The sequence below is a fragment of the Anas acuta genome, chromosome 1 (assembly GCF_963932015.1).
Source record: "Anas acuta chromosome 1, bAnaAcu1.1, whole genome shotgun sequence".
In the NCBI taxonomy this organism is placed as follows: domain Eukaryota; kingdom Metazoa; phylum Chordata; class Aves; order Anseriformes; family Anatidae; genus Anas; species Anas acuta.
This window is the reverse complement of record NC_088979.1, coordinates 3,000,089-3,014,839: the sequence shown is the minus strand read 5'-3', so window position 1 is coordinate 3,014,839 and position 14,751 is coordinate 3,000,089. Positions and strand designations below refer to the sequence as shown.

At 43.0% G+C, this 14,751-nt stretch overlaps 2 long non-coding RNA genes across 3 annotated transcripts; one reads left to right on the top strand and one right to left on the bottom strand.

The window, feature by feature from the left end:
- Positions 1-317: 317 nt before the first annotated feature.
- Positions 318-9,915, bottom strand: LOC137862496 (uncharacterized). 2 transcript variants are annotated; one of them, XR_011100351.1, is made up of 4 exons: positions 9,593-9,915; positions 9,300-9,480; positions 2,612-4,377; positions 318-2,312 (listed from the first exon to the last, which is right to left on the bottom strand). It is a non-coding gene; the product is annotated as an uncharacterized lncRNA (long non-coding RNA). The 2 variants fall into 2 exon arrangements; XR_011100371.1 differs by lacking the exons at positions 318-2,312; positions 2,612-4,377 and adding an exon at positions 5,778-5,899.
- Positions 2,629-5,746, top strand: LOC137862451 (uncharacterized). The gene is made up of 3 exons (XR_011100309.1): positions 2,629-2,757; positions 4,756-4,848; positions 5,613-5,746. It is a non-coding gene; the product is annotated as an uncharacterized lncRNA (long non-coding RNA).
- Positions 9,916-14,751: the final 4,836 nt, after the last annotated feature.

The window sequence follows — 14,751 nt, the reverse complement described above, 5'->3', positions numbered from 1 at the left end:
CTCAAGATCATCGAGTCCAACCTCTGACCTAACACTAACAGTCCCCACTAAACCATATCCCTAAGTTCTACATCTAAACGTCTTTTGAAGACTTCCAGGGATGGTGACTCCACCACCTCCCTGGGCAGCCTGTTCCAGTGTCTAACAACCCTTTCAGTAAAGAAATTCTTCCTAACATCTAACCTAAAACTCCCCTGGCGTAACTTTAGCCCATTCCCCCTCGTCCTGTCACCAGGCACATGGGAGAACAGGCCAACCCCCACCTCGCTACAGCCTCCTTTAATGTACTTATACAGAGACTGAGGTATGGGATTAAGAAGGCCAGAGGAGCCTTCTGAGAGTTATGTCTCCTTCCTAGGAGACTGCCCTGTATATTTATCCAGCGCTTTTCTCGTGTCCAGAGTGGTAACCGAATGTGTTACAGAGCGAACGCACACCATCTCTGTGGTCTACGGAGCCAGTTTTGCTGGGAATTTGGAAAAACCAGCAAACCATCGTGCCTTTAAGATCTTCTGCATTTCAAGCTTCAGACCGCTGGATAAATATTTGGCTTACGCTGTGGGCAGCCTCTGGAATGCGGCTGTGAGCTGAACGGAGATGTGAATGCTTGGGCAGGGTGAGAGGGCACCGCCTCGCTCCGAGGGGTCTCGTAACTGGAGAATTAACTTCTTGGAACAGCCTTGCCATTGTGGGTTGGCTGTGCTGGGCATTCCCCAGAGGATGCTCTGGAGGAAATGGGTTTTCTCTAACACAGAAATATGACCGTGCATTCTGGGCTGTGGGTGACGCTCCCGCTGGATAAAGGGCGATGGGATTTTGGATGAGGAGCTCATGCAAGGAAGGAATATTTTGTCTGTTTTCTGGTCATCCGCTCCAGGGTTTGTGGGGCACATCCTGTTTGAAGAGTCCAGTTTTTGTAAGCAAAGGGCTTAATTTCCATTTGAATTGTGGAGGATTTAGCGTGTCCCTCCCTTCTTTGCTAGATTTGACAGCAGATTGAGCACGTACTCAGTGTTTTGGTGACTTCAATGAGAAAAAACTTCTGGGGGTCTGCTCAAGTGGTGACTAATTAATTACAGACATACCAATCTAGATGTTTATTCCTGTAGTTTTGAGCCAAAAGCGACTGTCATATTTCTTGCTGCTGACTCTATCTCCATTTCTTCTGCAAATTGATCAAATTAGGTCTGTGAAATAGAACAGTTAAGGATTCAAAGTTTATTGTCTGAAGATAAAACCACACAGATTTATCTCATTGCTACACCAAAATTCTAATATTTAGTATTGTGCAACAAACTTTCCAGTGTGAGGGGAAAAATTGAGTGGCTGAAATGCTCACAAAATGCCTGGTTTTCTGTCTCTTTCTCCAGGGACAGTGTCTGTGTTTGAGGGAACCAGAGCTCCAGGTAGTGCAGGATCTGTATTTAGTGGCTGTATTTCTCTTATCACGTCATTTATCACCATCACGTGGTCGAGGGGCTAACTTTTATAGGAGTAGACATTCAAAATGAGTTAAATTCATCAATGATAAAACACACGGGAATCTGACCACCTAAGTAGGCACTGGGTATCATGCCTTTCCAGAAAGTGGTTACCAGATATGTGTGCGATTCAAGACTGAAAACGAAAGAGGCTGCAAAAGAGAAAGAGCTGGGGACTTCTCCCTAATGGCAAGACTTCTCATTGAAACATTCCTGTTAGAGGGATTGCTCTTATCATTGGAGAATGCCTATTAATAAAGGAAATTTGTCTTATATTGTAGCCCTGGCTCTGAATTGGTATTTATTGTAGCAACTGGTTGCAGACCTCCTCATCTAAGCAATATTCAGTTTATGCACTAGATTATGGCAAATGAGATGTTTCCTCATAGATTTTTGGGGAGCAGGCCACAGCTCAGGCTTCCCTCTGAACTTTTTTTCTTCTCAGTTATGACCTGTACTACTGCTGATCTAATTCATCAGATAGGTACCTTATTCAGAACATACAGGCTGTGAGAATAAAACAAGATATGTTTGTCCCCTTAGTGAACCCGGATTAGAAAAACATACGGGGAATGGCTGAGTAAGCATTAGCATGGAACACACATGTTGTTAATTTCCACATATTGGGATGCCATTTAGTTTCGATAAGAGAGCTAAGACCTGTGTAAAAAGCTGCTTATTATGTGGTCTGATACCACTTGCTGGAGCCTGCAGGAGGATGCCTATAAGATGCTCCCTAGGCTGTAGCCTCCTTTGACAGTAGCATCACAGGAACAGGAGGACAACACATCAACACGGAACCTGCATTTTGCATCAGGATATCTCAAAAACCTGAAAAAAAAAAAAAAATCAAGACTCCTTATCAGTCACCCTTTACAGATGAGCAGGCCAATGAATGAGCACACAAAGAGATGCCCTGAGCATACCTCGCAGAGTGCAGTGTGGTACCCAGTGCACAGTGATGAGCACAAGCCACCCAGCTACCCTGCTCTGTGGCTCTGCAGACAAACAAGTGCCACGATCCCTCTCCCCACCAGCTCAGGACTGTGGCCAAAAGCCATAAAAGGCTTTTATTCCATTAAAGGAAATGGACATTTTTAAGGCCGTAAAAAAGCTGAGGTCAGGGTGACCTGAAAGCCTGGAAGACATCAGAGTTTTCCCGTAGTGCTGTCTTCGGCTTCAGACTTTCTGAGTTTTTCCATCCAGGCTATACGTCATTTTGCAGATTCTATGTTACACACATTCACGATATGGCCCCTCCTAACTACCCACACAGGTACGATGCTCTCATTGTCTTTGTGCTTCTGTTATTCCAACGTCCTTTACTCTCATCCTGACAAATACAAAGCAAAGATTTCTTGCCATTCATTAAATCATTTAAACTAATTTTATCCACCTTCCCCAACTTTATATCCCTCCATGCGTATTTATTTTTAGGGCATGATGAAATACAATCTGTTTTTCTTACTTCAGGCCTCTTCTCAAGTTATGCTTATATCTTATATTTTATATCTTCTTCCGTTCGGGGCTAAAAGTTCATGTCCCATCTACAATGGACATATTTGCTATGTCCTAGACCTCTAAAAATAATATTTTTAACTACTTTTGTTAGTTATGCATTTTTAGTCCATGTCTGTAGAATGTCTCATACAGAAAAGCCTTCATATGACCTTAGATGAAGTCTTCAGACATTACTGGAACCTAAAGATAAAGGTTTCTCTTGGAAAATCAGCTCTAGATTACAAATAATGTGATATATTCTGCTGCAGAAAAGTGTCCAAAGGTACTTTGATGAAATGCAGGTAACAGTAGATAAACTATAGCAAACAGAGCATGGAAACCTATTCTTGCTATTGTGTAGGGCTGGAGCAGAGGACCTCAGGCTCCTGAGGTCCTTAGCTGTAAAAGTAAGCTCTGGAAGAAAACAAAATTCCTCGAGCAACAGCAAAGGTGTTGCCATTAGCAGTCCAGTCACACTGTTGGTGTGGGAGTGGTTTTCATGCCCGTTCCAACAACTCAGCAGGAGCAGTTTGCAATTCTGAGCCTGGGGATATTTTGGGTGTATGTATATTTGTGCTATTTTTATTCTTTTTTTACCTACATGATTTTTTTCCAGTCGTAATCTGATAATCTTAATGTTCTGGGGAAAAAAAATAAATAATAATGGTGCAAACAATTATTGCTCCACGCAGTCAAGATTGTTTTCATTTACTCCATTACAGCACAGACTGGTCGGAAAAGAAGTCTTAGTCATGAATTTAATGCTGCATGAAGGGAAATTCCTGGGGAGTGACTGAAAGCAGCAATCTCTCGATGCCTTTTTTCTTTTCTTTTCTTTTCTTTTCTTTTCTTTTCTTTTCTTTTCTTTTCTTTTCTTTTCTTTTCTTTTCTTTTCTTTTCTTTTCTTTTCTTTTCTTTTCTTTTCTTTTCTTTTCTTTTCTTTTCTTTTCTTTTCTTTTCAGTACTCTATAAGAAATGTCTGCTAAAACCCTTTTTAATGATTTGTCATCATTTTAGTCTGAAGTCAGCACTTCACATCCACGTTCTGCTCCTCACTGAGTTAGCCTGTACTCACTTTACCTTTCCAGTGTCATGACTAGGTGTATTTTCACTGGGAGCAGAAAAAGGTCAAGATTTCCTCCCCTACCCAACCTGAGTCAGTATCTGGAGGGAACATTTCCAAACCTTGTGACGTAGTGATTGCTTTGCAGCTGGACAGCTTCCTGATTGAGATGGGGGGGGAAGGGGTTACCTGTAATAACCTGAATTTACATCTGTTAGCGTGACAGAGAAATTTTGCCAATATAAATAATGTTATCGAACCTCAATGTGTCTTATTCCATAGGAAGAAAGGCTTTAAGTTGTTTAAGTAGATCCCAGGAACTTCTGGAAAACACTGAAGGAACTAAATTATCCTTAGTGAACTGCAAATAGACCAATGCCCAATCTTTGGTCTTCATTTCCATCCCTGATGCTTAACAAGTGCAAAGACAGCAAAACACCCCTGGCCACATTCTCCGGGGAAACCTGAGGATATGTTTATTGCATGTTTAAGAATAAAAAGTGGGGCTTCCTAAATCTCTCTTGAAGTCTATTTGGAATGATTATGATGGAAACCAGAGTTCAAATACCACTGGAATCTCTTAGATGTGGGCTCCTACAGTTTCATTTTTCATTCTTCTGACTTTTGAGCACTACCACAAACTGATGAATGCCTAACTGTATGAAACACATTACATCCCACATTGCATTTCATCACTTCTGAACCCCCCAGGTCCTTCACAGAGAAAAACAGCAGCTGCCACTTACAAGTAACCGCTTGCATTCGAGGAACTTGGACATCCACCGAGTGACCACATGGACCCAGGTAAACCCATTTTACAGATACAAAATAGAGGCACAGATAACAGGACTGGAATCAGTCTGACCAAAATTCTCCCCCTGATTAGGGTTTGAGTCACCCTGGGCTCTCCCTCTAACTAAGGGGAGATGCCAGCACTCCTGGGGTGCGATTCACCTCCCGTGGAAGCAGACATCTAAAACAAATGAGATGAATTGCAACCTAAAAGTGACTATTTCTCCCTGCTGACTGCAAAGGGAGTCATGGGTGACTGGGTCATATATAGACGGCGACACAGCACACATCTAAAGCTGTGTGTGAGGTATCACATCTAGGGTTTGCCCAAGACCTGACAGCCAGCTAGCTATTGCAGCAAAATCTGAAGCTCATTTAAAAGTGACACTCATTTAATTAACAAAAAATGAAATAAATAATATAATACAATATAATTAAAAGCTTGTACTCTGGTCTGAGATCTGACTACTTTAACTGACTCAGAAGTTGTTATTCACCATTTTTAAATCTCTGTAGCAACAGGATGTCAATACATTGTGGACTACAGGATGTGTAGCAACTTTCTGTTGCAATAAGATTGTCGGCCACAATGAAAACTAGGGGGGATCTCTGGGGGATGAGCCTCATGCTGTGTGTACAAGGCTTACAGGAGATGCAAGTGATTTCACATCCTACAATGTGTTCCACAAAGCATGGAAGGCTGAAACACCCCGATTGGAAAACCTGACCTAAAATATCCTGGAATTTACCTTTTGTCTTACTGTTTATTCTCACAGTTGCTGCTGCAATTCTGAGTTCAAAACAACAGCGGAGCACCTGGACTGCTCTTGGTGCTTCCTCCTGGCAGGAGAAATGGAAATCTGACAAATCCCCCATGGATATGAGACTTGGGACAAATGGTATCAGCTCCAGGGGCTGAACTCAAAGCACACCCAGCTGTACCAGTGCTACGAGCTGTGGGTTTTAGGAGAAAGCTGGTGGTAACGAAAGCGTATTGTCATCTCTAGATGATCCATTGGTCTGTGCTTGGTGGTCTCAGGATATTTCAACAGTGGCCAGGTTCCTGTGGGAAAAAATCATCACCCCAGTAGTGTTCATCTGGGGCAGTTGTTTGTACTTGCAAAAGAAAAGAGAAGAACTGCTCAGAGCTGTACAGGTGTCCTTATCTTAGAGACTGGGGTTTATTCCTTGTTGTAGGGATGGCTCCAGCAGGCACAGCATGGAGAGCTGCAAGAAATGAGGGAATTTGCAATGCTTCTGGAGTGAGACCACCAGAAAGCTTGAAACTGTGGAGTGGTGCCTTCAACTGAAATAAGGTTTTCACCTCAAAGACCCCAAAAGGGTTTTTTTCCTCACCCTGGTGCAAGCTCTGTTCTTTGCTGGTCCCAGCTGAATACAGATCATGATGGGGAACGATGCTCTTGTCTTCTGCTATGATTTGTAAACATCTGTAACAACCCCTACATTATGGGCACATTAGAAAATCGATAAATATAATTCTCCAATATTACTGTCAGTTACCTTTCCTGGAGATGTTTTTGGCACATTTTTTTTTTGGTCAAATTCCTTGGTAAACCTTCATTCCTCTATAACAGATCACAACTACCATGCATTTGTTTCACAAGACCCCATAGCATTGCGGTTCGCTTCAGTAATTATTTACAGTCTCTGTGTTGGAAACTCAGTTTTACCATGAATTTTTCAGGCAAATGAGTCAAAACTGGGTGCCTACAGCCATACTTAGGCTTTCTGAGAAATGTGATCTCATTCAGAGAAGCGTCAAGAATTTTTCTGTGTCAATGGAAAGCAGAGGTGCTCAGCACCTTTGAAATACTTTCAAACTCAAGTATCTAAAGATAGATTTAAAAGCCTAATTTGAGAACCTGGTTTTAAAATGTTGGTCTAGAAAATTCTGTGGTTTAAATTTTCTTCCACTTGCATATCTACAGAATGTAAAAGGTCTGGGGCAATGAACTATGAAATACTTGTGAATGTTACATCTCAAAAGCAGTTGCATTTCAGTAGGGAATTTGTGGTAAAGACAGTAGAGATTTCTGTTCAAATTAGGTAAGTGTCAGTTAGATGATGGCCCATTTCCCTTGAGGAGGTTCTAAATAATAACAATAAATCATTTTAAATATCCTCTATGTGTAAAAATCCCATGAATTCGTTCAAGACGCAAACTATGTTTTTACTTTTATTGCATAATAAGTCTAGAGTAAACAAATATGTACAAAAATATACACATCCGTTATGCCATTTCCTTTAAAACCAGAGAACATTAATTTGGTAAGAAGTCATTTAACCGAGATTTCTGATGAACTTTCGCTGAATTATAGGAATTTACATTATGAATTTGGTTTACCATCTTGTCTGTTTTTGTTAGGAAATACTCAGAATAGCAGTGGGATCATCTGGGACAGCAAACCCCAAATCTCTCAGCGTCATCACTCCCCTAAAAAGAAACGGATTGCACAAAAGGATGTTTTGCTCACGATGTTGGTTTTCGATACAGAACGTGTTTTCTTCTGTATTTGAGTAATAAATTGAAAGAAATGTAGCAAATTTACTAGTTGCTTATTGAAATCTCATTTAAAATGATTTACTTGTCATTTATTTCTACTCAACTATTCTTTTTTATGGTCATGTTACCAGTAGGAAGTTAAAAAGAAAAAAAGTAATTATCTCATGCATAAATTTAATGATATCATTTTTAGGGTCACCTATACCTTTTAACAAGCAGTTTTAAAAATAACCATGACTTTCATTGCTGGTGTGAGTTTTCACCAGATACCTGCTGAGCTTCTGAGCATCCGCATTATCTTTAGTAAAATGACGTGTTTTCCCAGGCTCAGATATTTTAAGACATATTAAGACGTAATTTACAATTTACATCACTCTTTCCAAACAAACTGTCCCATGGAAAGTCCCCAGCTGCAAACGTTTCATACACACATACACACACACAAAAGTGATGAACTGATATTTGGCAACAAACCTGACAGACCATTGTAAAAATTAAACTCAAGAGGAAAAGGGTGGGGGTGTCTAGTTTTTAAAAAAAAATAACCAGCTTATATTACCCCTCCCTGTAAGCCTACGATTTTGCTGCACAACCAGTTCTATTCTCAAAAGAAAATTCACTTGGTAACACGGCCCCATATACAAAGACTCACACTGCACATTGCAACTGCAATGATGCATCCTGGGCCTGATCCAGTGTGGGCTAGAGGTGATGGAAAGGCTGTGCATGCCTGGAGACACCAACCCCAACCTCAAAGTCATCCTGAGAAGCACTTTGCAGAGCACCTCTGAACTCCCCAGGGCCTCTGAGGAGACCACAGCCCCCATCGCTGCTCCTCTCCCCAACAGCACATTGAGTGAAAGTTCAGTTGGGCAGTGAAAGATGTGTTGGTCATCATCTCCAAAGCATCTGGTGGCCTCCCCCAGCGTATCTGAGAGCCCTCTGCTCCACAAAGGAAACCCAAGCAGAGCTCTGTGGTTGTGTTTTGACTGCAACAATGCCATGACTGCATATTACAAGGCAGAGAAAAAAACTCAAGGCCACCTTCCATCCCTTCCTCTCTGGGAGGCCATGCACGCAGTGTTGGCCCAAAACACTGCTGAGATTCCTTATCTACCACCAAGAGGTGGTGTGGATCTGGTAGGAAGACAGAGGAGGGATCAAACCAAGCCAAGTCTTTCAGATCCAACCACCTTTACACCAACAGCAACACAACCAGCTTGCACCTCCAGAGAGTTACAGTGACATCAGAACCACAAGCAGTGGGATGAGTCCTAAGCAACTGAATCTGAAGAATGGAAAGAATTCATGAAAGACTGGAAAAGCAGGGAAAAAAATCTAGCTGGAAGTGTTTGGACTTTGTGCAAGAAGTGTGTTTGGCCTGGCTTTCCGTGGTTTTTGCCAATGTGAGGTGAAAACGTGAGTCAGTGTGGGCCTAGGTGGCCTGCTCTCTTCAGGCCTAGCTGTGGGAGCACAGCCCAGGGAAACTTGCTAAGAAGGAACAACTTGGAGAAAGCAAAAACTTGCACAAGATGATTTCCCTCATATCTTGGCAGTCACTGTTTGAGTTCAGCCACAGTTTCATAGCAAGAAACTACTGCTCACTGCAGACACATCCCAGACCCCTCACAGTTTGGAGGGGGACAGCACGACACCTCTATCTAGGCAGAAGCACACAGCTTAGGACATTACAATGTCATTTTTTTGATTTTTTTTAATGCTCTATATGCTTCCATCTGTTAAGCTCTCCCATCAGATGACTCCTAGACAGCAGCTGTGTGTCTTTGTGTTCAGTTTCAGCTGAATTTGGAACAGCAGCCTAAGAAACCTGAGCCCTCAGCAAAACCCGATGTGGGTCCATCCCATGCTGGAGGCTGAAAACATCCCTTAGAGGTCTTAGGAGTGAAGAAATCAAATGCTTGTTACCTCCAGGCCTCACCTGTGAGCTTCAGAAGCGGTTAATGGGGTGGGATGCTGCAATATTACACTTCAGGCCCTTTTCTGTGAACGAGGACCTCGGCTCCGCCAGGCACAGACGTGAGGCGACCTCAGCCATGGTTTGAAACTAGGCACAGGTAAACGTAATTAAAACGAAAGCTGCTCTGCAGACCTGAAGGTTGCTAGATAAGACCGAAAGCAGAATGCACCATCAGACCAGAGCAGAGGAAATGAAGAAATGGAAGCAGCCTATGCAATGGGGACCTTACCACCGGAGGAAACATCTTATCATACCTCTCTGACTGCTTGCCCGTAATTTCAGTGCTAGCGTCATTCAACTGGGAGCACAGCACCAACAGGTTTGGGGGATTTTTTCCCCCTCCACATCTGCTGGCAGAGGCCGTGCCAACCGAGACCGGCTTTGTGAGGCTCGCAATGAACTCTCACCGTGTGCGAAGGCGGCAGCGTGTTGGCAAATACATCCTGCCCTTCTCAGAAGTGAACCTCACAAATTGGGTGAAGACATGCTGAAATCCGTCCGAACCTTTACCACCTGCAAGTCCTTGTAATTAACTACAGCTGAGACAACCCTGCAGACCTCTGGGCTATAGGAAGCCCCATCCTCAGCTCCGATGGATGTCCCTCCAGCACAGATGGAGCTCCTGATAAGCCTAGCCCCCCCCTCTGCCACTCCAATCTTCTTCCACCAAGCCCTCACACCAACAAACAGCAAAAGAGTCAACAGCACTGCAGTGATGAGTGAAGTGAACCCTAAGCATCTGAGCTCAGGGGCAGTGCTTAGCTTGGGTATATTCATGGTTCTTCATCATTCATGGCTCTGTTGACCTGCACAAGCTGGGGATGGGATGGGGCTTGCACCAGCCGTGGTTTCAGCCCCTGACATTGCTGCAAGGACCATTGCAGATCCCCCTGCAGACACACACCTCTTGACTTCACCGTGTGCAAGGTGGGGACGTCCCCAGGGGCTGGTTTGGTGGCTGTTTCTGATGAACAGCCTGGAAACCACCACGGGAGGTGAAACCACCGAGGAGGCTCTCAGCAGCCTGCCAAGGCAGCAACTCAAGCACCGTGCAGCACAAGGGCACCTCAAAATGCTGACAGTGGCTGTGCATGGTGTTGATCCTTTATGTTCTGCAGCCCCCAGATAGAACAGGAGCAAGGTCTTTCTGGTACCTTTGGGGGTAGAAGATACCAAAATCCAGTCTTTGTGCCCCTCCCAGGGGCCTCCTGCTTGTTCCTGTACTTAATGGTACGTGAAGTGGTAAATGTGGTGAAAAACAATGATTTACATACAGCTTTGGAGCCTGAGGCTGCTTTGCTAAAGGACGAAAAGATCACGTTGACCAGCAACTTTTATGCCTTATTCCCACACACCAGATAAGATTTGTCTTTCAGATTAAAAGACTGTGACATTTACAAACCACCACGCAGTGCAGGCTTCCGGATAAATAATTATTCAATCCCAATTCACCTGCTGTTCCTGGTCAAAAGTAAACACTCATAGACAGAGAAAAAGACTCGTGGGACTTTACTACAGTGAGATAAGATTAAAGGGCTGGAGAGAAGAAGCCAATCAATGCACATATATAATTGGGCACAAAGACTTGCATTTACCTTGAGATGTGTGCAGCACTTTGGGTAGAAAGCCAATGAAACCGTGCTAAAAAAAGAGACAGGTAGCAAAGGTCAGGATTAGCCCTGCGTGCAAAGGTAACCCTCAGCTTTGTTCTGCATTGTGCAATAAGAGATAATTAGGCATGGCATTGAACAAAACCCCAAAGCTTGGCTGTTAATAGTCACAGCGATGCTACAAGCAGTTCTCAGATACATTGAAATTGCTCTGGGAAAGAAAACTCCAGGGGCAGCGAGATTTCGGTAAATGTCGATGAACCTTGTGTGGCACTGAGTTCCCGGTGAAGTGGAGGAATAAATCAATTTGCTTAGTCATTAGCGAGGTAGTCATTGCTATCCACAGAGCCACCCCCATTCGTATGTGGGATGACACCGTATCGATTGCATTTTTTTTCATGGGGTAACTGGGAGGAGTGGTGAGGGCTCCAATTGTCCCCAAATTTTCACCACAGACACTTACTCTGATGGAAGTTTTCGTCCCTGTGGAATTGTACTGGTGTGAATTTGGGGGAACGAGGGAAAGAATGACAACCGCTCCGGGAACAAAGCACAAAGCACTGAGATTTGACGTGACTTGATAATAGTTTTAATGAATTTCACTGGTGTGCAGGATCGGAGCTATGATACATCACTGACTGTATCCCTCTGCTAATTAACAAGAGCCCTGAAGCAATTTTTCCCCGTGTATGTCATTGAAGCACAGCCCGGTCTTTCCTGCCTGCCCCAATACACTGATTAATATAATTAACAGTCAGATTTTATGATTACTCCAACCCACTTATTACCAGTCAGCCTGAGCCAAAAATTCACTTCCCTCTTACTGACAAGCCAACTATTTGCATTATTATTTTGTTTCAGACTCTAAACACCCTTCAATTTATACTGGTGAGTCAATCTCCTCTAGCTGTAAACCGCTGGCTGGCAATTTCCCTGGGAAGAAAAAAAAAAAGAAAGAAAAGAAAAAAAAAAAGAACTAGCTTTCATCCTTAGCATCTTTGTGAGGGGGAATGAAAGCCACCATGCCAAGAGAATCATCCTCTTGATATTTTTCAGCCTCTCTGCCTTGACTCCAAACCTTTATGGGGACAAGAGGTGCCATTGGGGTGTTTCATTGGGGTGTTTTGTAACACCAAAGTCCCTGGGCAAGTTCCCTCTGCTGTTGGCAAATAGGGGTGAGCGTAAAGCTGGGATAAATGTGAGGAGGTAACATCACAGGAGAGACCCTCCTGGGGATGTCACAGGGTTTGGGAAAGGAAATCCATTTCTTCCATCAGGGTGGATACAAGCTGGCTGCAGTCTCTTCCTCCATGGTCCTCTTCCTCCACGTCTGCAGTTCCTGGTAAACCGCCGAGCGACTTCCAGATGGGCTAAAGGCCCGGGAGTATTTTTAAAGCTTTGTTGCTTTTATTTCTTCTGTTTATCTTTCTGTTCCGTGATGACAGCTGAAGTAATCCCAGCCTTTGTGAATAAACTCAGCGTTTCACCTGTGTTTAGTTAAAGACCACGAGGTACAACACTTCGCACAAACACAGCCTTGTCAAAGGAGCCATGCATCGTGCATTGTGCTGGAAATTGTATTACCCAATTAATTAATTACCTTATTTTCCATTCTGCCAAGACCTCAGCTGAAAGTTTGTTAAGAGCTGTCCCAGCCCACCTCCTTTCGTTACAGACTAGCTGACTCTCAACCTTTTTTTTTATTATTATTATTTTCATTTTAAAATATGCAGATGTGACTTGCAAATTGCATTATGGCATTCTTTTTTTCCAGTGAAATTCGCAATTTCCAGTGAAAATGTTACATCTGAGCAACCTACTGGCATCACTTTCTTCTCTGAGATGAATATTCATCCATCTTGCATTAAGCCCTTTAGCCAAGGCCTTTATTTGCCAAGTACAATTTCTTTAGTCCAAGCCCTTAACCTCCAGTCCTTCTTTTGCTGGCAGCCCGGAGCCTGAATATTTTGGGACAGATGCTCAGGGCCATGGATCATTAAGAAATAAAGATCGTTAAGAAATAGGAGTTTGCTTTTCTCGGAGTTAGTCTGGAACATTTCATCCAACGCTCATTTTCCTGCACTCTGCATTTTTCATTTTCATTTTAATTTTTAACTAAGAGGTCTAGTTCCTATTTTCTGGCTGTAAGTGAAATAAACCACACAGAATCTCACTTCTCATTAAAAAAAAAAAAAAAAAAAAAAAAAAGAGAGAGAGTGAGAGAGAGAGACTGTAACACTGGTCTTGTGTGGATCTCAGGAAAAGAGCACGTAAAAACCACAAAAGATTCAAGAGGAAAGCTCCACACCCTTCGCCCAGGAGACACAGACTGCAGCACTTTGTGTACCACATTTTGGAGCACCCACCTATTGCTCTGTGAGGTTGTAGAGATGCACCAAGGTGTTGTATCTGATAATCTTTTGGGAGATAAGAATTTACAACCTGAATGAAATGGGTGATCCAACAGAAGACTACACCGACTTCATCACCGGATGCCAAAGCTTGATCTCTAATTCCAGGGAAGGGTCAGGTTGGAAATGAGGAGACATTTCTTCTCAGAAAACTTGGCAGGAAAAACTTGGCAAAAAAGCAGGCAGAAAACTTGGGTGCATGTGCAGGGAGGGACCCCCAAGTACACCACAGCAGCTCTGGTGGCTGGGGAGAATCAACTCAGGTGAAGTAATGGATCATCTGCACTTCATGTGACTTTACTTTCCTGTTGTTTCTAAAGTAAACTCAAGTCTTCAGCTTTTCAAAAATCTCAGATGAATTTGCAAGAAAATTTTGGTTTCTGTCCCAAGCTTGGGTACCCCCTGAGTTCCCACCTAGGCTGCACCCAACACTCCTGAGTCTCATTTTCTCTCCTATTTCTATTAAGACCAACAGGAATTAAAGTCCCGTTCTACCAGAGGGGCACTTGGGTGGTACAAAAGGTGTTGTGATACATCCCATTGCATGGCCTAAAACCCAAGAAGCCAGCCTGGGAGAGTTTTGTAATGCCCAGCTGGGCACCCAGCTTGGCCACGCATTGCTCCTGAAATGGTGCTTTGTCTGGATTCCCTTCATCAGTCCACTGACACCCGGCAGTTCCATTTCCCCATTGCTCACCCTCCTTACACAAAAACCATAGCCAAGCTCTTTGTGCGTCATATGATGAACCTCCTGTCTGAGGCTCTGGAGCTTGCTTAAACTCACCGTTTCCCAAATGAAAGAGAAACTAGAAGATGAGCGCAATGAGATCACGCAGAGGAAAAATATAACATGCTGTGAATCCTATAAAGAAATCTTAGGTCTTCATCAGTTAGGATGGATGTCTATTGACTCATGAAAACATGTTTGAAATAAGTATCTATGTGTTTTTATCTTTTCTACACAGAAAAAAAAAATAAAAAAATAGACCAAGAGCACATGCAAATCTCTTCCAACAAACTGCTATCACTCTCTGGAGATAGTTTTTTGTTTTTCTAGTTTTTAATGATAATTTTTACATTTGAAAGCTGTAAAAATAAAGCTTCTGTGTTATTTTTTTTTTTTATTGTTATTTTACAGTTTTTTGTAGGAAGTACAGCATGGCGAGGCTGGGTTTCTGACTTGGGTCCATGGGAGAAGAAAGGCAGTAGTCCTCTTGCCTGACCGATGCAGAGCAGTATGTGGGCAAATTCGGGAAAAAAAGAAGAAATGAAGCATGTGAGCTCATTTAATTTTATTAGCTAGTTATGGAGTCCACCAAAGAAAATATTGCATAGGTCATTTCTTCCTTCCCTGTCTTCTAGAACTGAAAAATTACATTTTGGGAGGAGCAC